General features: G+C 52.1%; 1 long non-coding RNA gene across 1 annotated transcript in view; it reads right to left on the reverse strand.

Moving 5' to 3' along the window:
* Positions 1-27897, reverse strand: part of LOC140386525 (uncharacterized) — a 172780-nt gene that overhangs the window by 67382 nt on the left and 77501 nt on the right. Inside the window, exon 3 of the long non-coding RNA XR_011933631.1 lies at positions 4876-4965. This is a non-coding gene — a long non-coding RNA (uncharacterized lncRNA). The remainder of the gene's footprint in view (positions 1-4875; positions 4966-27897) is intronic.

Here is a 27897-nt window from a genome sequence, read left to right on the forward strand (position 1 = left end):
CTCTTTCTGTGTTTTCTCTCTCACTCTCTTTGTCTCTCCCTCTCGGTCTCTCCCTCTCGGTCTCTCCCTCTCGGTCTCTCCCTCTCGGTCTCTCCCTCTCGGTCTCTCCCTCTCGGTCTCTCCCTCTCTGTCTCTCCCTCTCTGTCTCTCCCTCTCTGTCTCTCCCTCTCTGTCTCTCCCTCTCTGTCTCTCCCTCTCTGTCTCTCCCTCTCTGTCTCTCCCTCTCTGTCTCTCCCTCTCTGTCTCTCCCTCTCTGTCTCTCCCTCTCTGTCTCTCCCTCTCTGTCTCTCCCTCTCTGTCTCTCCTCTCTGTCTCTCCTCTCTGTCTCACACTCTGTCTCTCTTTCTTGCTCGGTGTTGCTATCTCGCTCTCGATCTATGTGTCGTCCTCTTACAGTTGTGGCAAGTGTCTGATGTGCCACCTCCTGCAATGGACAGAAGCCTTGCTCCTGTCTGGAGGGCCGTTCTTTGCCTTGGGTCCCGGTGATCCTCGGCTCCCAGTCCTGGTATTGGTTTCCTCGGCAGGATTGGGAATTGGGTGCAGAGTGTTCTGCTCATCGGGGTTTCAGCTGGGCTTCGGACACATTTTAACAGGGTCTGGACTCTTCACCTCCTGGGGTGTTATCAAATGCCACTGTTAGCATCCAGCTTTGAGAACACCATGCTCTCCGAGAGTTTAGCCAGGCTTACCAGCTGAAGACATCGCACCCTGCCGCACATGTTTCATGAGTGGGTGCGGAAGATTTCACTGGCACAGGAGTTTAGCATGCTCCCTCAGCATGTGACCACGTGTGCATTCTGCAGTCACCCCAGCCCTGTAGAGAGCTTCGAGAACTCACTTTCTGTCCTTGGAGCCCGACCCCTTTGTTGGTTGACTTTTGTCAACTTTGTGGAAAAGGTTAACGTTGACGCAAGTTCAAAATATTCCTGGTCGTAGACCATCAACAGGGTCTGTCGGATTCTGCTGTCTTTGCACCTGGGTATACCCTGTCGGGCACCTTTCACCAGGCATCTGATGTCCCCTGCTCAGTGCATTGTGGGTGGCATCGGCCATTGGGTCACCTGCCGCTCGTTGGTCTCTTGTCTGATTCGGCGGTAACGCTTTGATCCCGTGTCCAATTTAAAATTGGTAAGATGGCCATTAACCGAGATTCTGGAACGAAAGCCCAGGAGTCTTGACCTAAGGGTTTTCCTGAGCTTTCCAGTTTTGGCGGACTCCCGCAGTAATGGCGTTCACGTTTTCGGTCTTTACATTTTTTAACAATGGCGGCCTGGATCGAATGATTAGGGGTCTTTCCCACTTTAGCGCAATGGTCGGGGGTCTCCAAAGCATCAAACCCCGGCTTGTACTGGATTTTTAAAGCTGCCTGTTCAGTCACGATTTATTTTTGATCAATGTTTTTTCTTTGTTTGGAACAAGCCCAGCTGCCACGTGTTCAGGTGCCAACTCGGCAATTGGGCCTCCCAGACTTCGATTTAAATTTCTGATTTTTTTTCAGTACTTGGGTCGCCCGGGAATTTTTGATTTTTGCCTCACCCCTGCTAGGTCTGCTGACTCTGTACCATCTGGGTAGTGAAGCTGGACTTCCACGGGATTCACTGGAGTCTTCTGCAACAGTGAGGAATTGAATTTCTGCCTTCAGCTTCCAAGATTTTCTTTGGCAGAATTTCCTTCTGCCCCTTCACTTCTTGAGCTTTTCTTCAGGTCGGAATGATTCCTTAATTTATTTTTCTTCTGTTTTCCAGGAATTTGATTTTCTGCTACAGTCTCGAAGTGGCTTTGAGTTTTCTGTATGCTGCCACCATATTGTATGAGGCTTAATAAGGTACTCGTGGTCGTGGATAGTTCAACCGTGAGTATTTCTTAACTCCTAGAAAATATATAGATAATTATGGGTAATGGGGCTAAGGTGGGAAAGTGGATTTGAGGGTTACCATAAAAGATCAGTCGTAATCTCATTGAATGGTGGAGCAGACTCGATGGGCCAAATGGCCAACCTCTGCTTCTAAGTCTTACCATTTTAGGTACAGTAAAGGGTCAAGCTAGAAGCTGTCTCCATGCTTGCTTCTACACACCTCTCTGTCCAACATGACACTGATCCCTTGCGTGTCATGTGTTCTCTTATATCTTATTTGTGTTCTCTGTATTCAGTCCCATGTTAAATCTTTATGTGCCCTATCCTTAGACTATAAAAACCATAAACAGGCACATGAGGCAGTAAGTTAGGCATAAGAGTTCACTCTAGCCCAGGTACTGGGTGAGCGACCAATCCCCTGGTTTTAAATAATCACTCCTAAAAATCTTCCTCACATTAATCTAGTGGGTTCGTCTTTCTCTCATTAGGGTGGGTTGCTTTCTGTTTGCATTTGTCAGTATAGTGTTGATCTTGCAATGCATCACCTTTCCTGACTGATTGCAAACCCATGTCCATTGCCCAATCTCACTCTGCTTCATCTGAGTTAGCGCTTGCATTTTAGTAAGTTTCCCAATTTGCTGGCATATTTCAGTGACTCCCTGGTCTATTTCCGTGATTTTCCTGGGGGTTTATTTGGTAGGTTTCCTGGAGTATTTCAGCAAGTCATACCCAAAACAAAGGTTGTGGTGGTTGGAGGTCAGTCATCTCAGCTCCAGAACATCACTGCAGGAGTTCCTCAGGGTAGTGCCCTAGGCCCAACCATCTTTAGTTGCTTCATCAATGACCTACCTTCCATCACAAGGTCAGAAGTGGGGATGTTCGCTGGTGATTGCACAATGTTCAGCACCATTCGTGAATTCTCAGATAACGAAGCAGTCTGTGCCCAAATGCAGCAAGACCTGGACAATATTCAGGCTTGGGTTGACAAGTGGCAAGTAACATTCAGGCCACACAAGTGCTAGGCAATGGCCATCTCCTACAATTCCCATCATTCACCTGAGGAAGGAGCAGTGCTCCGAAAGCTAGTGATTTGAAACAAACCTGTTTGACTTTAACCTGGTGTTGTAAGACTTCTTACTGGACATCTCCTACAAGAGAGGGTCCAATCATTGCCCCTTAACATTCAATGGCATTACCTTCACTGAATCCCCCACAATCAACATCCTGGGGGTTACCATTGATCAGAAACTGAACTGGACTAGCCACATTAATACTGTGACTACCAGAGCACAAGCAGGTCCTATTTCCACAGGAGAGGCTAGGAATCCTACAGTCAGTAACTCACCTCCTGAGCGCCCAAAGCCTTTTCGCCATCTACAAGGCACAAGTAAGGAGTGTAATGGAATACTCTCCACTTGCCTGGATGAGTGCAGTTTCAACAACACTCAAGAAGTTCGACACCATCCAGGACAAAGCAGCCCTGCTTGATTGCTCCCCCTCCCATAAACATTCAATCCCTCCACCACTGATTCACAGTGGCAGCCGTGTGTACCATCTACACGATACACTGCAGTAACTCCCCAAGGTTCTTTCGGCAGCACCTCTCTGCGCTTGCCAGGATGACTGCAGCTCCAATCACACTCAAGTTGCGTTGTGAAGGAGGAGTGATTTCTTCCCGATGCCCTCGGGCGGGGGGGGGGGGCGGGGGGGGGGGGGGTGGGGGGGGGGGGGGGGGGAGAGAGATACAAGTCACTCCTGTCCACAAGCAGATTCTATTTCCACAGGAAGCTCACTGGGCTAAATCGCTGGCTTTTAAAGCAGACCCAGGCAGGCCAGCAGCACGGTTCAATTCCCGTACCAGCCTCCCCGAACAGGCGCCGGAATGTGGCGACTAGGGGCTTTTCACAGTAACTTCATTGAAGCCTACTCGTGACAATAAGCGATTTTCATTTCATTTCATTTTCATATCAATGGGACTTTATTTTCATTCCCTCCTGGTGAAAGGGTTCCCTCTCTCAGACAAAATCTGAGAGACGTGGGGGAAAGAGAGGGGAGAGAGGGAGAGAGAGAGAGACATAGAGTGAGAGGGAGAGAGAGGGAGTGAGAGAGAGGGGGTGGAGAGAGAGAAGAAGAGGCAGGAGAGAGGGAGAGAGAGAGAGAGAGAGAGAGAGAGCGTGAGAAAGAGGGAGAGAGAATGAGAGAAGAGACAGGAGAGCGAGGGAGGGGTGGAGAGAAGAAAGAGAGAGAGATGAAGAGGCAAGAGAGAGGGAGAGAGAGTGGGAGGTGGAAAGGTTTAGGGAGGAAATTCCAGCGGTTAGGGTCCCAGGCAGCTGAAGGCACGGCCGCCAAAGGTGGAGCGATGGGAATCAAGGACGCTCAAGAGGCTTGAATTGGAGGAGCGCAGAGGTCACAGAGGATTGTAGGGGCTGGGAGAGTTACAGACATAGGGAGGGTTGTCGTGGCTGGAGGAGGTTGCAGAGATAGGGAGGGTTGTCGTGGCTGGAGGAGGTTGCAGAGATAGGGAGGGTTGTAGTGGCTGGAGGAGGTTGCAGAGATAGGGAGGGTTGTAGTGGCTGGAGGAGGTTGCAGAGATAGGGAGGGTTGTCGTGGCTGGAGGAGGTTGCAGAGATAGGGAGGGTTGTCGTGGCTGGAGGAGGTTGCAGAGATAGGGAGGGTTGTAGTGGCTGGAGGAGGTTGCAGAGATAGGGAGAGTTGTATACGGTGAACTATATTACAGAGGAATTTGAAAGTGAGGATGTGAGAATCTGAAAATGGAGGTGTTTGCTGTCCGCAAGCAGAGAGTGATGGGTGACTGGGACTTGCTGTGCCTTTGGACACAGGGAGCAGAGTTTGGTAAGAGCTGAAGCTTGCGGAAGTTTGGAAGCCGGGCAAGAAAGTGTTGGGACAAACGAACGTAAAGGCCGAAATGCCACCAACGAGGGTTTCAGCAGTGAGAAGATCGAAGTTGATGGTTGAGTCCGCACTGAATCCTGTCCCCCAGTTTGACGGGTTCACCTTACCTCCTGTTCTCCTGCCTCCCCAAGATGCCTTCGAGCGTTCCATTAGCACTATGGTGACATGTCCGGGTCTGCGGAGCTCACCCCCACTGTCTGAGGGATAAAGAGAGAGAGAGAGGAAACAGAATAAGGCTTCTTATAATCATAATCTTTATTGTCACAAGTAGGCTTACATTAATGCTACAATGAAGTTACTGTGAAAAGCCCCTAGTTGCCACATTCCGGTGCCTGTTTGGGTACACAGAGGGAGTTAGAATGTCCAAATTACCTAACAGCACATGTCTTTCGGGACTTGTGGGAGGAAACCGGAGCACCCAGAGGAAACCCACATGGACACAGGGAGAACATGCAGACTCCGCAGACAGTGACCCAAGCCGGGAATCGAACTTGGGACCCAGGCACTGTGAAGCAACAATGCTACCCACTGTGCTACCATGCTGGCACACTGTCTGCCATTAACCTGAATTCTCTAGTTGACGATCAGTGCCAAAACCAGACAACATTTTTCAATGACTACCGTCCGGTGGCCCTGACTTCAGTCGTAATTAAGTGCCTCGAGAGGTTAGTCATGAAGCACTTCAACTCCATACTTCCAGAATGCCTAGATCCAATGCAATTCGCATACTGCTGCAACCGGTCCACAGCAGACGCCATCTTCCTGGTCCTACACTCATCCCTAGAGCATCTCGACAGCACGGACTCCTACATCAGACTCCTATTTACTGACTACAGCTCGGCCTTCAACACCATAATCACAACCAAGCTCATATCAAAGCCCCAAACCTAGGACTTGGCTCCTCCCTCTGCAACTGGATCCTTGACTTCCTGACCCATAGACCACAATCAGTAAGAATAAACACCTCCTCCACAATAGTCCTCAATACCGGGGCCCCGCAAGGCTGCATACTTAGCCTCCTACTATACTCCCTGTACACACACGATGGCGTGGCAAAATTTGATTCCAACATCAGGGCGGCATGTGGTGCAGTGGTTACCACTGGGACTGTGGCGCTGAGGACCCGGGTTCGAATCCCAGCCCTGGGTCACTGTCCATGTGGAGTTTGCACATTCTCCCCATGTTTGCTTGGGTTTCACCCCCACAACCTAAAGATGTGCAGGTTAGGTGGATTGGTATGCTAAATTGTCCCTTAATTGTAAAAAAAATAATTGGGTACTCGAAAGATTTTTAAAAAAGAATTGGTTCCAACTTCATCTAACAAGTTTGCTGACGATACGACCATAGTGGGCCGGATCTCGAATAACGACGAGTCAGAATACAGGAGGGAGATAGTGAACTTCGTGGAGTGATGCAGCGACAACAATCTATCCCTCAATGCCAGCAAAACTAAAGAGCTGGTCATTGACTTCAGAAAGCAAAGTACTGTCCACATCCCTGTCAGCATCAACGGGGCCGAGGTGGAGATGGTTCGCAGTTTCAAATTCCTAGGGGTACACATCTCCAAAAATCTGTCCTGGTCCACCCACGTCGATGCTACCACCAAGAAAGCACAACAGCGCCTATTCTTCCTCAGGAAACTAAGGAAATTCGGCATGTCCACATTAACTCTTACCAACTTTTACAGATGCACCATAGAAAGCATCCTACCTGGCTGCATCACAGCCTGGTATGGCAACTGCTCGGACCAAGACAGCAATAAACTTCAGAGAGTCGTGAACACAGCCCAGTCCATCACATGAACCTGCCTCCCATCCATTGATTCTATTTACACCTCCCACTGCCAGGGGAAAGCGGGCAGCATAATCAAAGACCCCTCCCACCCGGCTTACTCACTCTTCCAACTTCTTCCATCGGGCAGGAGATACAAAAATCTGAGAACACGCACGAACAGACTCAAAAACAGCTTCTTCCCCGCTGTTACCAGACTCCTAAATGACCCACTTATGGACTGACCTGCTGGTTTTATGTAGTTACATTGTGTACCTTGTGTTGCCCTATTATGTATTTTCTTTTATTTTCATGTACTTAATGATCTGTTGAGCTGCTCGCAGAAAAATACTTTTCACTGTACCTCAGTACACGTGGCAATAAACAAATCCAAAATTAAACAGGAGCATCAATTCTCAGGCAGCACTGTGGGTGTGCAAGTCTGCTTCACTCTCACTGTGTTGCATCTCATATCTTCTTGTTCCAAGTGGGCATGGGCCTCAGGCACACTCGCACGTTAAACAGGGACAAGGGATTGCCAGCAGACTTCCTGCATTTTAGAAGGACTCCCGTAATGCTGGAACTAGCTTGTTTAACTACTGATGGATAAGATGCTAAAAACCATACTCCTGGGCAAAATTATCACTATCCACACAAGTAGAGGATAGCTAAGGAAAGACAGCAGGGATTTGTTATGCAAAGATCACATTTAGCGAACTTGCTGGGGTTTTCTTTCTGAGTAGTTAACAAAGGGTCAATGGGGGCGACGTGGTGGATGTGGTGTACACAGACCTTCAGGAAAGGTATTTGATACAGTGCCTCACATCAGACCGGTGAACAAAGTTAGCGCCCGTGGAAAGAAAGTGACTGTCGCAACGCGGTACGGGAGTGGCAGAGCGGCAGGAAACAGGGAGTGAGAAAATACATTTGTTTTTCGGACTGGAGGAAGATTGGTGACAGGGCTCACTGGGGTCTGGTGTTAGTTACCTCGATATATATCCATGGCGCTGACCTGCGGTGTCAGAGAGGGCACAATGTAAAAATCTGCATACCATGCAAAAAGTGGCAAGCATTGTGAACTATCAGGTGGATGCAGAGTCTCAAAGGGGCCTGGGCAGATTGGTGGAATGGGCAGATTGTGAACCTGGAGGACAGTGTGGAACTTCAAAAGGAAATAGTCAGGTTGGTGGAGTGGGCAGACAGGTGGCAGCTGAGGTTCAATGCGGAGAAATGTGAAGTGATTAATTTTCATAGGAAGAACATGGAGGGACAATATAAAATAAGGGATTGGTGCAGCACGGTGGCGCAGTGGGTTAGCCCTGCAGCCTCACGGCGCCAAGGTCCCAGGTTCGATCACAGCTCTGGGTCACTGTCCGTGTGGAGTTTGCACATTCTCCCCGCGTTTGCGTGGGTTTCGTCCCCACAACCCAAAAATGTGCAGGGTAGGTGGATTGGCCACGCTAAATTGCCCCTTAATTGGAAAAAATTAATTGGGTACTCTAAATAAAATAAGGGGTAAATTCAAAAAGGAGAGCAGGAGCAAAGCACCTGCGTATATGTGTGTAGATCATTGAAGGTGGAAGGTCAGGTGGAGAGAGTAGGTAATAAAGCATATAGTATTCTGGGATTTATTGGTAGGGACACAGAGCACAAGAGCAAGGTTATGCTGAATTTGCACAAGACACAAGTTAGACTGAAGCTGGAATATTGGGTGCAATTTTCCCATCGGAAGACTAAGTGCCGCGCCAGAGTGAAAACCGGAGTGTTTCACTCCGGCGTCGGAGGTCATTCCCAGCCCCCTATTCTCCCGCCCCCGGGGGGCTAGGAGCGGCACCGCATCATTTACGCGCGCCGGGCCTTGGCGCTGCATAAAAGCGGCGGCGCGTAAATAGATTGGAGAAGCTGGGAATGTTCTCCATAGAGAGGAGAAGGTCGAGAGGGAGATTTGACCAAGGGAGGGTGTGGGACAGACAGGAGAGGGAGAAGCCGTTCCCACTGGTGGAAGGATCGGGTTCCAGAGGGACACAGATTGAAGGTGATTGGGGAGAGGGGCGAGGGCGAGGGGAAATATTTCCACGCAGCGAGTGGTTAGGATCGGGAATACATTGCCTGAGATTGGGGGGAGGCAGATTCGATCGACGATTTCAACAAGGAAATTAATCATAAACCAAACAGGAAAAATGTTCAGGGTGACAGGGAGTGAAACTACATGAGTAGCTCTTGCAAAAAGCCAGCATGTAGGCAATGGGCTGAATGGCCTGATTCAGAGCTGTAACTGTTCCATCATTCCATTTCCTGATCGCCGCTATCCAAAATCCCAGCGATTGAAATCCACTGCTCATTATTCATTCCCATTAACCCCCTCTGGCCACGTCCAAGTCAACCTCCCCACCTCACCCCCACACCACCACCACGACTCACACCTCATGGAGTTCATTACTGAGGTACTTCCCTCACTCGCATAACACACTGGGGGAGGAGGTTACAGATGAAAGGTGGGTTTAGTAACTGGAAGAGGTTACAGTGATAGGGAGGGTTGGAGGGGCTGCAGGAGGTTGCAGAGATAGGGAGGGTTGCGGAGGCTGGAGGAGGTTGGAGAAGCGATTTGAAAGCAAGGATGCGATTTTTAAAATGAATGGAATGGGAGCCAGCGTAGGTCAGAGAGCAACGAGGAGTGTGTGGGTATGGGTGATTGATTCCTGGTTTGAGTTAGGACGCAGTCTTCCACACACAAGCACACACACATCCCACACACACACACACTCACTCCACCCCTCAAACACACATACCCACCCACACACACACCTCCACACACACAAACAAACCCACCCCCGAAACAGTCCTCCACACACACACAAACCCACGCCCCCCACACACACTGCCCCCCCACACAATCACAGTCCCCCACTCACATAGGCACCCACCACACACACTCCCCCCAAACAGATTTACACTCCCCACGCTTACACACACACTCCCCCACACACACAAACACACCCGACACACACACTCTCCACACACACAAACACGCCCTAAACACACACTCTCCCCTACACACACCCGCCCCACACATGCACACTCCCCTTCACACGCTCCCCCACAAACACACAACCCACCCTCTCATACACACTCCCCCCACCCTCTCACACGCACTCCCCCCACACATCCGCCTCACATATGCACACTCCTCCACACACACCCTCACTTGCCCCACACACACATCCCACCACATATACACACACAACACGCCCCACACACATCCCACACACCCACCACATATACACACACACACTCCCCCACCCACCCTCCCCACAAAGACATACGCACTCCCCCCACACACACCCGTTCCACACACACTCACACACACACTAACACATAAGCCTACCCCACACTCTCGCACTTTCCTCCACACTCTCGTCCCATACACAAATATGTACTCTCCCACACAAACACTCCCTCATACACACACACCTGCCCCACACACACACGCTCCCCCCCACACACACACACTCACACTCCTCCACACACCCTCACCTGCCTCACACACACACATCTACACTCCCCCACACACAAACCTGCCCACACTCACACATACTGCCCCCATTCACACACACACACCACACACACCTGCCCCACACACACCCCATAGACATACGCACTCCCCTCACACACACACTCGTCCCACACACACTCACTCGTCCCACGCACACTCACTCATCCCACGCACACACAGACTCCCTTACACACACACGAGCCCACCCCACACTCTCTCCTCCACACACACACCCGCCCTACACATTCACACTTCCACACACACACAAACCTAACTCACACACACATTCACAGTCCCACACATATATAAACCTACTCTACACACACACTCCACATTCTCACACGCTCCACATTCTCACACGCTCCTCAACACACATATTTACACACCCCACTTTCACACACTCCCCCCACACACACCGTACACACACGTGCCCCCCCACACACAAACACGCCCTACACACCCACTCCCCTCCCTCATACACACACTCCCTATACACACACACACACCCGCCCCACACATGCAAACGCCCCACATACGCGCACTACCTCACACACACTCCCCCACACATATACACTCCCCACTTTCACACACACCTTTCCACATATACACTCCCCCACAAATACACACCCCATCCTCTCATACACACTTCCCCCACACACACCCGCCTCACACATGCGCACTCCTCCACACACACCCTCACCTGTCCCACACACACATCCCACACACACCCACCACAGATACACACACACACACACACACTCCCCCACACACCAACCCCACAAAGACATACGCATTCCCCCACACACATTCACATACTCCGTCACACACACACTCGTCCCACACATACTCCCTCACACACACATACTCCCTCACACACACATAAGTCCACCCCACACTCACACACTTTCCTCCACACTCTCGCCCCATATACAAATATGCACTCTCCCACACAAACATCCCCTCACACATGCACACACCTGCCCCATACACACCCTCCCCCTCACACACGCTCCCCCCACACACACACACTCCTCACTACACACACACCCACCACACACTCACACACACCCATGCACACTCCTCCACACACATACTCACCTGCCCCACACCCTCACCTGCGCCACACACATCCCACACACAAACCTGCCCCACACACACCCGCCCCACACACACACACACACTCCCCCACACACACACACCCCACAAAGACATACGCACTCCCCCACACACTCACCCGTCCCACACACACACTCCCTCACACACATTTGCTCTCCCCACGTTTACACACTCCCCACACACACTCCTCCACACATAAACACACACACACACGCCCCACACACTCACCTGCTCCACACACACACACACGCTCCTCCACACACACATTCACACTCCCACACACAAACACACACCACACATTCTCACACCCCTCCACTCACACACACTCACAGCCCACACTCACACACACTCACAGCCCACACTCACAGCCCACACTCACACAACCAAGCTGCACGCAGACCCACCCACTCCACACTCACATGTACACTCCTCCCCATACACGCACATTCCCCCACTCACACACACCCACCACACACATACACACCTACTCACACTCCCCCATAAACACACACAAGCAATGCACACACACCCGTCCCACACAGAAATATGCACTCCCCCCACTCACACACCTGCCCCACACACTACCTCACACACTCCCCCATACACACACACAATCGCCCCACACACACTCCCAAAGACATACTCCTCCATACAATACCTTACCCATACACACTCCCCCACACACACACCTGCCCCACACACTCTCCTCCCGACACACACTTGCCCCACACACACTCTTCCACCCCACACACACACCTGCCCAACACAGTCTCCCCCACACACACACACGCCCACCCAACACAGTCTCCCACCCCACACAAACACACTCTCTCCTCCATACACACATGCCCTACACACACATGCCCTACACACCTCCCCTCCCACACACACCCGACACACACATGCCCTACACACATGCCCTACACACACCTGCCCCCCCACACACACACGCCCTATACACACACAAAAACACACACCCGCCTCCCACTCCTCCCACACACACACACACAACTTCCCCCCACACACACGCCTAGACACACACACAAAAACACACACCCGCCTCCCACTCCTCCCACACACACACACTTCCCCCCACATACATGCCCTAGACACACATACAAGCACACACCCGCTCCACACTCCCCCAACCCACCCCCCACCCAACACACACACACTCTCAACCCCCCCCCACCCCCACACACATGCACTCTTACCTCCCCCCCCCCCTCCCCCAAACACACACACAAATACACAGCAGCGTGCCCGATGCCTGAGCTTGGCCTTGCCTCTCTCGTCTCGACCCTGGTCCAGCTCCTTCACTGCCAGAGCATGGCAGGGCCTCGGTTACTCTGAATGCTCAGGCGGCAGCGTATTTTGAGGAACCGGAATCTCTCAAAGCCATTTTTTGTTTTAAGTTTAAAAATAAATCATTATCTCTCTCTCAAACGCCTTTGGATCCTGTCCAGGACAGCGATTGGATGCCAGGCATTGTTCGAGAGAGAGGGAGAGAGAGAGAAAATGTCAGGAGAGAAGGAAAGATTTAAATGCTGCTCTCTCTCTCTCTCTCCCTCTTTCTCACTCTCGCGCTATCTTTGTCGGTTTGAGAAATCTCATGCCAGCGACTGGAGATGATTCATGACCAGTTCAGGATGCCTCGCTCCCGCACAGTTCCTCACCCTTTCCCAAGTGTCGCTCTCCAGACATTTGGGCGACATTTTGGACAGCCTGAAAGAGGTCCATGGTGGGGAGACGGGGGCTGGTTGCGGGGGAGGGGGAAGGCGGGAGGAGCAGTTCTTGCGGGAACCAATATGGCCCCCACTACACTGAAGGGAGCTTTTTATTCCGGATTCCATGGCTCTCAAAAGCAAAAAAAAAGCTTTTTCCGGAAGAGTGGGTTTGGGGAGTGGGAAGGGTGGGGTGGGGGATGGTGAGAGAGGGAAAATTGGTTGGTTTTGGGGAGGGCTGCCACCACTTTTCCCGCCCTTGGATGCGGAAGAGGAAGAGGATAAAGATTGTACGGGGGAACGTTTTCTCCGGGAGCATGGGGGAACATCACAGAACATAAAACATAGAACATTACAGCGCAGTACAGGCCCTTCGGCCCTCGATGTTGCACCAACCTGTAGAAGGAGAGAGGGAGGGAGGGAGGGAGGGAGAGGGGGAGAGAGGGAGGGAGGGAGGGAGAGGGAGGGAGGAGGGGGAGAGGGAGGGAGGGTTGGGGAGAGGGAGGGAGGGAGGGGGGGAGAGGGAGGGAGGGAGGGAGGGAGAGGAGGGAGAGGGAGGGAGGAAGGGAGGGAAAGGGAGGGAGGGAAAGGGAGGGAGGGAGGGAGGGAAAGGGAGGGAGGGAGGGAGGGAGAGGGAGGGAGGGAGGGAGGGAGGGGGAGAGGGGGGAGAGGGAGAGGAGGGAGAGGGAGGGAGAGGAGGGAGAGAGGGAGAGGAGGGAGAGAGGGAGAGGGAGGGAGAGGGAGGGAGAGGGAGGGAGAGGAGGGAGAGAGGGAGGGAGGGAGGGAGAGAGGGAGGGAGGGAGGGTGAGAGGGAGAGGAGGGAGAGGAGGGAGAGGGAGGGAGAGAGGGAGGGAGCAGTTCGGGAGGGAGAGAGAGAGGGTAGGGGGAAATGGGTGGGGGAGAGTGGGAGGGAGGGAGATAACCTGCAGATGGGTCTGCAACGTCCCCACGAAGATGTCGCCAATTGCTCCCAGTCAGTGAGCAGAGTAGCTGAATGCTCTATCCCCTCAGAATCACTGGGAATTAAAATGAGCCAACGTTCGATGCCAGCATTGTTTAGCCTTGCCAAGAAACTGATGGAGCGGCGAGAGAGAGAGAGATAGAGAGAGAGGGGAATTTCTGAGCATCAGATCCTACTCTTCGACAGCACCCCCGCACCCCCAACCTCCAACCTCCCTCCCTCCCTCCCTCTCCGCTATCCGGTGCCTATCATCATCAGGGTCTTGCCTCATGCCAGGGCAGACGGAGGTGCCATCTCCCACTCACCCCAACTTCATTTTCAATTAGAACCTTACGATTTCTGTTCTTTGCCCGTCGGAATGAAGTTTTCCACTGGTCGCCACCCCAGATCCGTGGTTGCCGAGCTCCAGCAAGGAACTTTCCCACAGGCCATGATGTGTGCGGGAGTGAGAGAGCGCAAGTGAGCGAGAGAGAGAGAGAGCAAGAGAGAGCGAGGAGTTTGCACTGTCGCACAGTGCCCTGGATTTCTAAGGAGTGTCTGAAATCTCTTGAACAGAGAAGGGAAAGTTGAACTGAATCCTGGGCCCACTTCCAACTGAAACTGGAGCCTGACATTAACCCCTAAGCTCTTTCCACTCTCTGGCACTCACAGACAGACACACAGAAAGACAGATAGACACAATAATAATAATAATAGCTTATTGTCACAAGTAGGTTTCAATGAAGTTACACAGGTACACACAGGTAGCCACAAACACATATGGTCACATGTCCACAGTCTCACTGCAGACTCACTCGGGATTCCATCACCGGGTCAAAGTGGAATCTTGCTGTGTGCCAGGCCGTCAAACCCCACCCTGCCCACAACCACCTCACCCACACTGTGCCCCCTCCGAGAGCTAATGCAGCCAATGCCTTTTCTCAATCGTCTTGTCCTCTGAGTGCCTGCCCAAGGACAAACCTGCATTTTTCTAGCCCCTGCCACCATCTCGGAACGTTCTGAAGTGCTTCACTACAAGAAGGATGTTTTATTTTGTGAAGTGCGCTCTCTGTTGTGATGTAGGAAACGGGGCAGCCAATATGCACACAGCAAGGTCACACAGCAATGTGATAATGACCCAAATCATCTGCTTCCTTCAATGATGTTGGTTGAGGGATAAATACTGACCCCCAGACACCCGGGGGGGGGGGGGGGGGGGGGGGGGCAATCCCCACCCACTCTTCTTACAAATAGCGATCATGGGATCTTTTACACCCACTCTAAAGGGCAAGCGGAACCTCGGATTAATCAGCCATCCTGAAAGACAGCAAGTCCAATAGTCCAGGAATCACTCAGTACTGACCTTTCGACAGTGCGGGGCTCCCTCAGTACTGACCCGCCGACAGTGTGGGACTCCCTTAGTACTGACCCTCTGACAGTGTAGCACTCCCTCAGTACTGAGCCTCTGACAGTGTAGCACTCCCTCAGTACTGACCCTCTGACAGTGCGGCACTCCCTCAGTACTGACCCTCTGACAGTGCAGGAGTCCCTCAGTACTGACCCTCCGACAGTGTGGGACTCCCTCAGTACTGACCCTCTGACAGTGCAGCACTTCCTCAGTACTGATCCTCCGACAGTGCAGGACTCCCTCAGTACTGGGCCTCTGACAGTGCAGCACTCCCTCAGTACTGACCCTTCGACAGTGTGGGACTCCCTCAGTACTGAACCTCTAACAGTGCAGCTCTCCCTCAGGACTGACCCTCCGACAGTGTGGGACTCCCTCAGTACTGAACCTCTGACAGTGCAGCTCTCCCTCAGTACAGACCCTCTGACAGTGCAGCACTCCCTCAGTGCTGACCCTCTGACAGTGCAGCACTCCCTCAGTACTGACCCTCTGACAGTGCGGGACTCCCTTAGAACTGAAATTTTTTTTTTAAGAGTACCCAGTTAATTTTTTCCAATTTAAAGGGTAATTTAGCGTGGCCAATCCACCTAGCCTTCACATCTTTGGGTTGTGGGGGCGAAATCCACACAAACACAGGGAGAATGTGCAAACTCCACACGGACAGTGACCCAGAGCCGGGATTGAACCTGGGACCTCAGCGCCGTGAGGCAACAGGGCTAACCCACTGTGCCACCGTGCTGCCCCGACTGCCTCAGTACTGACCCTCTGACAGTGCAGCACTCCCTCAGTTCTGACACTCCGACAGTGACGGCTGAGGTGGGTGACCTGATTGAGGTCCTTAAAATTCGGAAATGTTTTTGATTGGATTGACGCAAAGAAGGGTTGGAAATTCTGGCTGTTGGGATTCTCTTGTCCGCTGTCAGCGCACCCTCGCCCTTGGTTTTACTGGTGGCAGGGGGTGGCTTTGATGGGAAATCCCACTGACAAGCGGCGGGAGTAGAGAATCCTGCCGCCAACAAACGCGTGACGCTGAGAAATAGGTGGCTGGGGAACTGGATAATCCTGCCCAAGATGTTTCCGTTTGAGATTGTGAAGAGACCAGAACCTGGGGCCATCGATATGTGACAGTCACTAATAAATCCAATGGGAAATTCAGGAGAATCACAGGGAGTGGGGGGAATGTGGGACTCGCTCCCACAGGGAGTGGGGAGGATGTGGGACTCGCTCCCACAGAGAGTGGGAAGAATGTGGGGCTCGCTCCCACTGGGAATGGGGAGAATGTGGGACTCGCTCCCACAGAGAGTGGGACGAATGTGGGACTCGCTCCCACAGGGAGTGGAGAGAATGTGCGACTAGCTCTCACAGGGAGTGATAGAGGTGAATAGTGTTGATGTATTTAAGGGGGAGCTGGATACTCACACGGTGGATCTGGTGATGGGAGATGACAAAGCTTGGGGGAGGAGGCTCGTGTGGAGTAGGAACGCCGGCTCGGAGCAGATAGACAGGAATCCAGTCTACTGCACAGAAACTATCTCTATCGCCTCCTGCAGCGCTACAGCAAGGGTTTAGAGTTCTCCGCTGGCTGGAGTCAAATACAGCGCAAAGAAGCGGCTAGCTGACCAATTTCTATGCTGCATATCATTTGTGATGTTTTGCTTTACCAAATTAAATTGATGGTGCTTCGCTGACAAAGGACTTGGGAGAGATTCACATCCGAGTGTTTTGGAACAACAAAATCCCCACATGAGAAGAGGCCGGAAGGACAGAAAACTAGGGAGCAGAAGTAGACAATCAAATCTGCTCTGCCATTCAATGAGATTATGCCTGATCTGAAATGATAATCTTCAACTCCACGGTCCTGCCTTATCCCCATAACCCTCGGTTCCCTTACTCTCACATACTTAACGACCCATCCTCTTGTATGGGTCCTTCCTCTTTGTTCCCTTAATTCCACTCTTTTTTATTTTGCCGTTATTATTCATGGTCAATTAATGGACAATGGATTATTAATGGACAAGTCTCTTTAAAACAAGCAGCCTGCATCTTTAATTCAAGCAGAACAATCCAGAAGTTAGAGAAGAGATCACTTTGCTGTCTGTGTGGGTTTAAACAGGAGCTGCAGACTTGTTGGCACCAGAGCGAGAGATGTGGCAGGACTCAGTTAGATTGATTTGGCTGGCGGCCAATGAATTGGCCCAGAAGGCCACACTCTGCCTGGTAACTGGTGGTGATTGGATCATATCCCACTGGAGTGATTTTCAGAGTGCCAAAGAGTTTCAGTTTTGATCCTGGCAGCACAGGGAAAGGTCCGGCTACTCTCTCCCACTCCGTTTTGCTCCAGAAAAGCCATGTGGGTTGTATTTCTGAACTGACAGAGAACCTGGATGAATCTATCAGCAGGGAGACCATTACGGGCTACAAACAAAGAGCAGAACCTGCTATGCCTCTCTCCAGAAAGACTGTGTGAGTGTTCTACTTCTGAAACTACAAAGGCTTGCATGAATCCACAATAAAAGCCACAAACTGAAAGCAAAGTTTGAAGAACGTAAAGAGCTGGAAACCATCTGGAAAAAAATATTTTTTCCTTTTACTTATGATTTTTCCCCCCTTTCCACTCCTCTGTATTTGTTTGTCCTGTGTATGTAGAGGGTGGCAGCAAGTTGAAGGGTGGAATAGGTATTAGCTAATAGTTAACCAGTTGTAATTGCTGCATATTTCATTATAGTTCTTCTTATAAATAAACAGTAATTGTATATAAACTCATAAACCGAGTGACTGTAATTATTGGACAGACTGAATGGGACTGAATGAGTAGCTCCTGCCAAAATCCAGTACAGACAATGGGCTGAATGGCCTCATTCATGGACATGGGAAGACTGTGATTTTATGAAGAGCACTGTTAGTGCACCTGCACCAGATAGCCAGCAATGAGCTCACAAAGGTGGCTATCCACCACCTTCTCAAGGGAGAATTAGCAATGGGGAATAACAGTTGCGTCTGGGCCAGAATGGCCACATGACAATGATGAATCATTAAAATAAATAAAAATCTCCAGGTGACAGAGACACCTGACAAAACAAATCCCCATATCTGCCTAACCCAACCCACTGCCAGAATCAAAGAGGAGGAAAAAAGCAATTCTGACAGAGGGGATGAGAGAAACTCCTCCAAACACGATGATTCGCCCTACCTCTGTAACTTCCTCCAGCCTTAACAACCCACCCTATTTCTGTAACTTCTCCAGCCAACAGCCCTCCCTATCTCTGTGATATCCTCCAGCATTAACAACAATCCCTATCGCTGTAACCTCCTCCAGCCTTAACAACCCTCCCTATCGCTGTAACCTCCTCCAGCATTAACAACCCACCCTATCTCTGTAACCTCCTCCAGCCTTAACAACCCTCCCCATCTCTGTAACCTCCTGCAGCATTAACAACCCTCCCTATCTCTGTAACCTCCTCCAGCCTTAACAACTCTCTCTGTCTCTGTAACCTCCTCCAGCCTTAACAACCCTCCCTAGCTCTGTAACCTCCACCAGCCTTAACCCTCCCTATCACTTTAACCTCAACAACCCACCCTATCACAGTAACCTCCTCCAGCCTTAACCCTCACTATCTCAGTAACCTCCTCCAGCCTTAACCCTCTCTATCACTGTAACCTCCTGCAGCCTTAACAACCCTCCCTATCACTGAAACCCCCTCCAGCCTCAACAACCCTCCCTATCACAGTAACCTTCTGCAGCCTTAACAACCCTCCGTATCTCTGTAACCTCCTCCAGCCTTAACAACCCTCCGTATCTCTGTAACCTCCTCCAGCCTTAGCAACCCTCCCTATCTCTGTAACCTCCTCCAGCCTTAACCCTCCCTATCACTGTAACCTCCTGCAGCCTTAACAACCCTCCCTATCTCTGTAACCTCCTCCAGCCTTAACAGCCCTCCCTATCTCTGTAACCTCCTCCAGCCTTAACAACCTCCCTATCTCTGTAACATTCTCCAGCACCTACAATCCTCCCTTTGTCTGTAACATTCTCCAGCAGCTACCAACCCTTCCTATCTCTGTAACCTCCTCACGGTGGCAAAGTGGTTAGTACTGTTTCTTCACAGCTCCAGGGTCCCAGGTTCAATTCTCGGGTGGATCACTGTCTGTGCGGAGTCTGCACGTTGTCTTGGCCCTGCTAAATTGCCCTTTGTGTCCAAAAAAGCTCGGGCGCAATTCTCCGCTCCCGCGTCGGTTGGGAGAATCGCCTGGGTCGCCAAATTTTCCCACGACGCCGGTCCGACGCCCTCCCGCGATTCACGGAAGTGGCCAGATCGGCACAATCGCGTTTTGCGCGGCGTGGTTCAGTGAATCGTCCAAGACAGCCAAAATGGCGATTCACCGGTACCCCCGCGATTCTCCGACCCGGATGGGCCGAGCGGCCTGTCCAAAACGACGGGTTCCCCCCAGCGCCGTCCACACCTTGTCGCTGCCGGCGGGAACAACGCGGGAACGCTAGGGGGGGTGGCCTGCGGGGGGGCGAGGGGGGAACCTGCACAGGGGGGGGGAGACCTCAAATGGGGTCTGGCCCGCGATCGTGCCCACCGATCGTCGGGCCAGCCTCTCTGAAGGAGGACCTCCTTTCTTCCGCAGCCCCGCAAGATCCGTCAGACATCTTCGTGCGGGGCGGACTCAGAGAGGACGGCAACCACGCATGCGTGGGTGATGCCAGTTATGCAGCGCCGGCCGCGTCATGTATGCGGCGCCGCCTTTACGTGCCGTACGGTCCTGCCGCGCGTAAATGACGCAGCGCCGCTCCTAGCCCATCATGAACCTCGGCGGCGTTCACGATGGTGCGAACACTCTGCCTCCATTTCAGAGAATCCGGCCCCTCAGGTGGGGTTACTGGGTTACGGGGAAAGGGTGGAAGTATGGACTTAAGTAGGGGCTCTTTTCTTTCCAAGGCTCGCTGCAGATTCGATGGGCCAAACGGCCTCCTTCTGCATTGCAAATTCTATGATTTTCCCTATACCTCTCCCTATCCCTGTAACATTCTCCAGCACCGAAAACCCTCCCTATCTCTGTAACCTCCTCCAGCCCCTACATCTCCTTATCTCTGTAACCTCCTCCAGCCCCTACATCTCCTTATCTCTGTAAGCTCCTCCAGCTCTAACAACGCTCCCATCTCTATAACTCCTCCAGCCTTCACATCCCTCCCTATCCCTGTAACTTCCTCGAGCCCCTAGAATCCTCGCTATCTCTGTAACCTCTTGCAACCCGTCCAACCGTCCCTATCTCTGTAACCTCCTCCAGCCACTACAAATATCCCTATCTCTGTAACCTCCCCGAGCCCCTACAATCCTCCCTATCTCAGTAACCTCCTCCAGTCCTTGGGCGGCATGGTGGTACAGTGGTTAGCACTGCTGCCTCACAGCTGCAGGGACCCAGGTTCAATTCCGGCCTCCGGTGACTGTGTGGAGTTTGAACTTTCTCCCCGTATCTGCGATGGTTTCCTCCCACAGTCCAAAGATATGCAGTTCAGGTGGATTGGCAATGCTAAATTGCTCCTTAGTGTCCAAACGTTTAGGTGGTGTTACTGGGTTACGGGGATAGGGTGGAGGCGTGGGATTAAGTAGGGTGCGCTTTCCAAGGGCCAGTGCTGACCTGATGGGCCGAAAAGTCTCCTTCTGCACTGTAAATTCTATGACTTCTATGACAGAGCAGACTTGATTGGCTGAATTGCCTCCTTCTGCTCTCTAACTTCTATGACTCGAAAACCTCATCTCTGCAACTTTCTCCAGCCCCTAGAACCCTCTCTATCTCTGTAACCTCCTCCAGTGCCTACAACCCTCCCTGTCTCTGTAACTTTCTCCATTGCTTACAAACCTCCATATCTCTGTAACTGTGGCACATTGGTTAGCACTGTCGCTTCAGAGCTCCAGGGTCCCATATTCGATTCCCAGTTTGGGTCACTCTGTGTGGAGTCTGCACGTTCTCCCCGTGTCTGCGTGGGTTTCCTCCGGGTCTCCGGTTTCCTCCCACAGTCCAAAGATGTGCAGGTTAGGTGGATTGGCCATGATAAATTGCCCTTAGTGTTCAAAGGGGTTGGGTGGGGTGGCTGGGTTATGGGAATGGGGTGGCGGTGTGGTCTTAAGTGGGGTGCTCGTCCCAAGGGCCGGTGCAAACTAAATGGGTCGATGGACTCCTTCTGTACTGTAAACTCTATGCTCTAACCTCCTCCGGTGCCTACAACCCTCCCTGTCTCTGTAACCGCCTCCAACCCCTACAACCCTCCCGAGCTCTGTAAGCTCCTCATATGTGTATAAGCCTCTTTATCCTTTTCCAGCCTCTACAAACCTCTGTATATCTGTAATATCCTCCAGCCCATACAACCATTCCTATCGATGTAACCTCCTCCAGTTCCTCCTACCCTCTTTCTCGCTGTAACCTGATCATGGACAACACATCTCCCTATCTCTGAAACCTACTCCAGCCCCCACAACCCTCCCAAGCTCTGCAACCTCCTCCAGCCCCAGCTCAGGCTGCACTCAGGCAAAGCCTGAGGTGAAGGCCCTGTTGCCATGATACCAGATAGTGCAGCCTGCCTCCTTCACCTCCCTCCCTCCCCCCCCCCCCCCCCCACCCCACCGCTCACTCACTCCAGCACCCCACCCTTAGCAACCTCCTCCCTGACACACACACACACAAAACCCTCGAGGTGTCCTCCAGACGAGGTGTCCTCCACGGCTGAATGGCCTCCTTCTGCACTGTAAATTCTATGATAAAGATCAGTCAGAATACTTGGGACAGAAAATGAGGAAAGTGTGGAACAGTTTTCACGTGTCCCAAAGTGACATTTTTAAAACACCTCCTTATCTCAGTCTGTGCTGTCTCCGAGGGAGCATCTCCAAATTGGTGCCTCACTTTCTTCACGGGGTGAGCGTCGGAGGCTGGACCCAGCACTTACTGCCCATCCCTAATTGCTCCTTGAGAAGGTGGCAGCGAGCCGCCTTGTGGCGGGCCTAAGCTTATCTCTTAATATTTTATCCTTTCAACAGGGGTGCCCTCTGCCTTTTTCTTAATATCTAAGTTGAAGGATCATGATTTAAAAGGATCATCCTTTTCCGGCTACTGTTTCAGGAAGGGGATTCACGCACCAATCATTCTGCCGCATGGGTCCCGAAAAGCTGATCAACTACAGAGGCAGCACATTGAATTTGGCTATCCTGTTCCACAGGAACAGCTATGTCTTGGCCAAAAAGAATCACCGACTGGGCTCGGCATTGCCTTCAATTACCTCCCTTGACCATTCCACAACAAGAACAGTAACTTGCATTCATGTAGCACCTATGAAATAGCAAATCGTCGCAAGGTGCTTCATAGGAGCGTGAATCAGACACATTTTGATCCTGAGCCACATAAGGAGATAGGTGGGACAGGATGAACAAAAGCTCAGTCAAAGTGTTTGGTTTATAAGGAGTGTCTTAATGGAGACGAGAGGGAGAGAGATAGAGAGAGGGAGAGAGAGAGAGAGAAAGAGAGGGAGAGAAATAGAGGGATAGAGACAGAGGAGTGACACAGACATACAGAGAGCGAGGGAGAGAAAGAGGTGTAGAGAGAGAGAGAGGAGAGGAAGAGAGAGGTGGAGAGGGTTTCTGTAGGGAATTCCAGAGCTCAGGGCCACGGGAAGCTGGAGGCACGCCGCCAATGGGAATCAGGGGATGCTCAAGCCAGAACAGGGGGGGGGGGGGGGGGGGGGCTGTAGGAGGTTCCAGAGGAAAGGAGAGTGTAAGGCTGCATGTACCTTTAAGAGTAGGATGTTATGTCGCCATGTGTTGTGGGCGTGTGCCAGACAGGTGACCTTAGCTGGCCTCTCAGGAAAGCGGGGTTGGTGCAGATTGGCCAGGACGGAGTACGTCAATTGGGAGGCAAGGCAGACAGTGGGGGAGGGGTGCCTGTGAGGATGATTGGGGGGGGGGGGGGGGGGAGTGACGGCTAATTGATAAGCAGGCAGTGGGCTGTGTAATGTAGGAGCGCCTGGGTATTTGAGCTCCCAGGGGAGTCTGCCAGTCTGCTGCTTTGACCTCTCATGTCTAGAGATTACCACCCAGGGCAATGAACCTTACTCGATGTGTGTGCGTCCCACACAACTCATGTCAAGACAGGGTTCGCTAATAGGAATCAGAGACCGCAGGATAAAGGGAAATGTTTGGATATCGTGATGAACGGAAGAGAAAATAGAAAATAAAGTCGATTTTGGGCAACAGTGAAAATTAAAAATTGCTTACACCCACAAACCGGGTCAAATGATTGAGGATTGAATCACAAAGTGAGAGAGACCATCTGAGTAGATCTTCATCTGACTGTAGCGCAACTTCATTAAAGGGCTAATTCCGCACCACATCTGTTATCCTATATATAAACCACACCTGAACCCCTCAATTAGATTCCAGTTTGATATTCACTCCTGGGTATCTGTTATTCTAGACATAAACCAGTCCCGAACACCTCAATTGGATTCCAGTTTGAAATTCACTCGCGGATCTGTTATTCTATATATAAATCACACCCGAAACCCTCAATTAGATACGAATCTGTAACTCACTCCTGGGTACCTGTTATTCCATATATAAACCACTCCGAACCCCATAATTAGATTCCCGTCTGTATCTCATTCCCAGTGTCTGTTGTTCCATATATAAACTACTCCGAACCTCATAATTAGATTCCAGTCTGTATCTCATTCCCAGTAATCTGTTATTCTATATATAAACCCCCCAAATCCTTCGATTAGATTCCAGCCTGCAACTCACTCCCAGAGGTCTGTTATTCTATATATAACCCCCCCCCCCCCGCGAATCCCTCGATTAGATTCCAGTCTATAACTCAATTCCAATTTAGTAATATTGCCACTGCACCAACATGAGCTCTAATCCTAATGTGAAAGTCTAGCATTTCTAAAGCATTTTTCGCAACCACGAGAAGATACTGCCCCTCTGACAGTGCAGCACTGACCCTGACAGTGCAGCACTCCCTCAGTACTGACCCTTTGGCAGTGCAGCGCTCCCTCAGTACTGACCATTTAACAGTGCAGCACTCCCTCAGTCCTGACGCTCCAACAGTGCAGCACTCCCTCAGTACTGACTCTCTGACAGTGCAGCGCTCCCTCAGTACTGACCCTTTAACAGTGCAGCACTCCCTCAGTACTGACCCTTTAACAGTGCAGCACTCCCTCAGTACTGACCCTTTAACAGTGCAGCACTCCCGCAGTGCTGACCCTCTGACAGTGCAGCACTCCCTCAGTCCTGACGCTCCAACAGTGCAGCACTCCCTCAGTCCTGACGCTCCAACAGTGCAGCACTCCCTCAGTACTGACTCTCTGACAGTGCAGCGCTCCCTCAGTACTGACCCTTTAACAGTGCAGCACTCCCTCAGTGCTGACCCTTTAACAGTGCAGCACTCCCTCAGTACTGACCCTTTAACAGTGCAGCACTCCCTCAGTACTGACCCTTTAACAGTGCAGCACTCCCTCAGTGCTGACCCTCTGACAGTGCAGCACTCCCTCAGTCCTGACGCTCCAACAGTGCAGCACTCCCTCAGTCCTGACGCTCCAACAGTGCAGCACTCCCTCAGTACTGACTCTCTGACAGTGCAGCACTCCCTCAGTACTGACTCGCTGACAGTGCAGCGCTCCCTCAGTACTGACCCTTTAACAGTGCAGCACTCCCTCAGTACTGACCCTCTGACAGTGCAGCACTCCCTCAGTACTGACTCGCTGACAGTGCAGCGCTCCCTCAGTACTGACCCTTTAACAGTGCACACTCACTCAGTACTGACCCTCTGACAGTGCAGCACTCCCTCAGTACTGACTCTCTGACAGTGCAGCGCTCCCTCAGTACTGACCCTTTAACAGTGCAGCACTCCCTCAGTACTGACCCTCTGACAGTGCAGCACTCCCTCAGTACTGACCCTCTGACGGTGCTGCACTCCCTCAGTACTGACCCTCTGACAGTGCAGCACTCCCTCCGTACTGACCCTCTGACAGTGCAGCACTCCCTCAGTACTGACCCTTTAACAGTGCAGCACTCCCTCAGTACTGACTCGCTGACAGTGCAGCGCTCCCTCAGTACTGACCCTCTGACAGTGCAGCACTCCCTCAGTACTGACTCGCTGATAGTGCAGCGCTCCCTCAGTACTGACCCTTTAACAGTGCACACTCCCTCAGTACTGACCCTCTGACAGTGCAGCACTCCCTCAGTACTGACTCTCTGACAGTGCAGCGCTCCCTCAGTACTGACCCTTTAACAGTGCAGCACTCCCTCAGTACTGACCCTCTGACAGTGCAGCACTCCCTCAGTACTGACCCTCTGACGGTGCTGCACTCCCTCAGTACTGACCCTCTGACAGTGCAGCACTCACTCCGTACTGACCCTCTGACAGTGCAGCACTCCCTCAGTACTGACCCTTTAACAGTGCAGCACTCCCTCAGTACTGACCCTCTGACAGTGCAGCACTCCCTCAGTACTGACCCTCTGACGGTGCTGCACTCCCTCAGTACTGACCCTCTGACAGTGCAGCACTCCCTCCGTACTGACCCTCTGACAGTGCAGCACTCCCTCAGTACTGACCCTTTAACAGTGCAGCACTCCCTCAGTACTGACTCGCTGACAGTGCAGCGCTCCCTCAGTACTGACCCTCTGACAGTGCAGCACTCCCTCAGTACTGACTCGCTGACAGTGCAGCGCTCCCTCAGTACTGACCCTTTAACAGTGCACACTCCCTCAGTACTGACCCTCTGACAGTGCAGCACTCCCTCAGTACTGACCCTCTGACAGTGCAGCACTCCCTCAGTACTGACCCTCTGACGGTGCTGCACTCCCTCAGTACTGACCCTCTGACAGTGCAGCACTCCCTCCGTACTGACCCTCTGACAGTGCAGCACTCCCTCAGTACTGACCCTTTAACCGTGCAGCACTCCCTCAGTACTGACCCTCTGACAGTGCAGCACTCCCTCAGTACTGACGCTCCAACAATGCAGCACTCCCATAGTAGTGATCCTGCCGTTTGTCAACCTCAGTTAATAGGTTCAAAATTATAGAGTATGCACTGGAACCCATGGCCTCCTGACTCTGAGGTGAGGGCGGGAGATCTTATACCATTGAACTATTACTGAAGGATAAGAAATGGGAGATCATCCTGTTCTATCACCACATTTTAGCTTTCATTCTCTCTCTCCTTCTCTACCCTTGCTCTTTCATTCCCAACTTTTTCCCGACAGCTGCTGATGCATGAGGCAGGAAAGGGGTCGGACTGGGTATCAGGGGGTGGGAGCTGATCCCAGATCTGCCAGCAGCGTTCCAGGATCAATGCACCTTATCCGGGGGTGGTGTTGTGAGTGGATAGAGGGAAATGGAAGCGATAGCAAGGATTTATGCTCCAGCTATGTTTGGCTCTGTGCCTTTCATTAACATAATCCCCAGGGAGGGGAAATGCAGCAAATCCAGACTCCCCGGGGATCAGTCTGCTCACTGGAGTCACCGGACAGAAAATGGTTTTCGCTCTCTGTCCTTTTCAAACCTGGAGGACAAGAGCATAATTCTTAAACTCACTTACACACACACACACAAACACTCACCCGCACTCACACACACACAAACTCACATCCTCTCACGAACACACACAGAGAAATACTCATACACACATATACAGACACACACACTCACACCAGCACTCACTCACACATACATACCCTCTCACACATTGGGTGCGATCTACTAGCTGCGTTGCACTGTTGCCCGAGCGCAATGCGGCCGATAGATCCTGGGTGAGGCATCCCACGGGCTTTCCGGCAATCTTTACGACTGGTGGGATCTACACAACTCCCGCGAGGTGTCAGAATTGGAATCCGGCCCAAAAGGACCACGACCAAACAGCGCACGCCTAACTAAGTTTTAAACCGATTTAGGCGCGCTTACCCAGGGTCTACTGGCCTCCTGGGATTTACTAACCTCCCCAACGAGGCTGCAGCTGGGCGACGTCCTGGTCCACACCTGGGGGGGTCTCCCGATCCATTGGAGGCCGGTGGGTGGGCAGGGATAGGACAGGGTGGTCTGCCTGGCCCTTTCCCTGGAACACAGGCACCTTGGCACTGTCCAACTGGTCCCTTAGCACCAGCATCCGCAGCACAAGGGTGTCCGGGTGCCAGGGTGGCACAGCCAAGGGCCAGGGCCAGAGGGGGGCCATGGCCATGAAAGGAGGGTGGGCTGAAGGTTGGGGGAGATGCAGGGCATGTAAGTAGGGGTCTCTTGGAGTTTGGGGGATGACGGGTGGGAGTCCTGGAGGGTGGACGGTGGCCTGAAAGACAGCAGGGGGGGGGGGGGGGGGGCTTGAAGAGGGAGGAACCCCAGGGACCCCATGGGGGGGGGGGGGGAGTCCTCACTTCGGGGTTGTGGGATAGTGTCCGTGTGTGGGGGGGGCTGACATTGGCCATGGGTCGGGGTGGACCCACAAGCTCACTTAGAGATGGGGGCACTCTTTCCAAATGTCAGCACGATCTCCGAGTTGAGCTTCCCAGAGCTGGAAAAAATTCTCCGCGCTCGATTCAAGTCCCAATGTGAGCGCGTTTAGCCGCGTGTTTCCCGGCAC

The sequence above is a fragment of the Scyliorhinus torazame genome, chromosome 12 (genome assembly GCF_047496885.1).
Source record: "Scyliorhinus torazame isolate Kashiwa2021f chromosome 12, sScyTor2.1, whole genome shotgun sequence".
NCBI classification, from domain to species: Eukaryota; Metazoa; Chordata; class Chondrichthyes; order Carcharhiniformes; family Scyliorhinidae; genus Scyliorhinus; species Scyliorhinus torazame.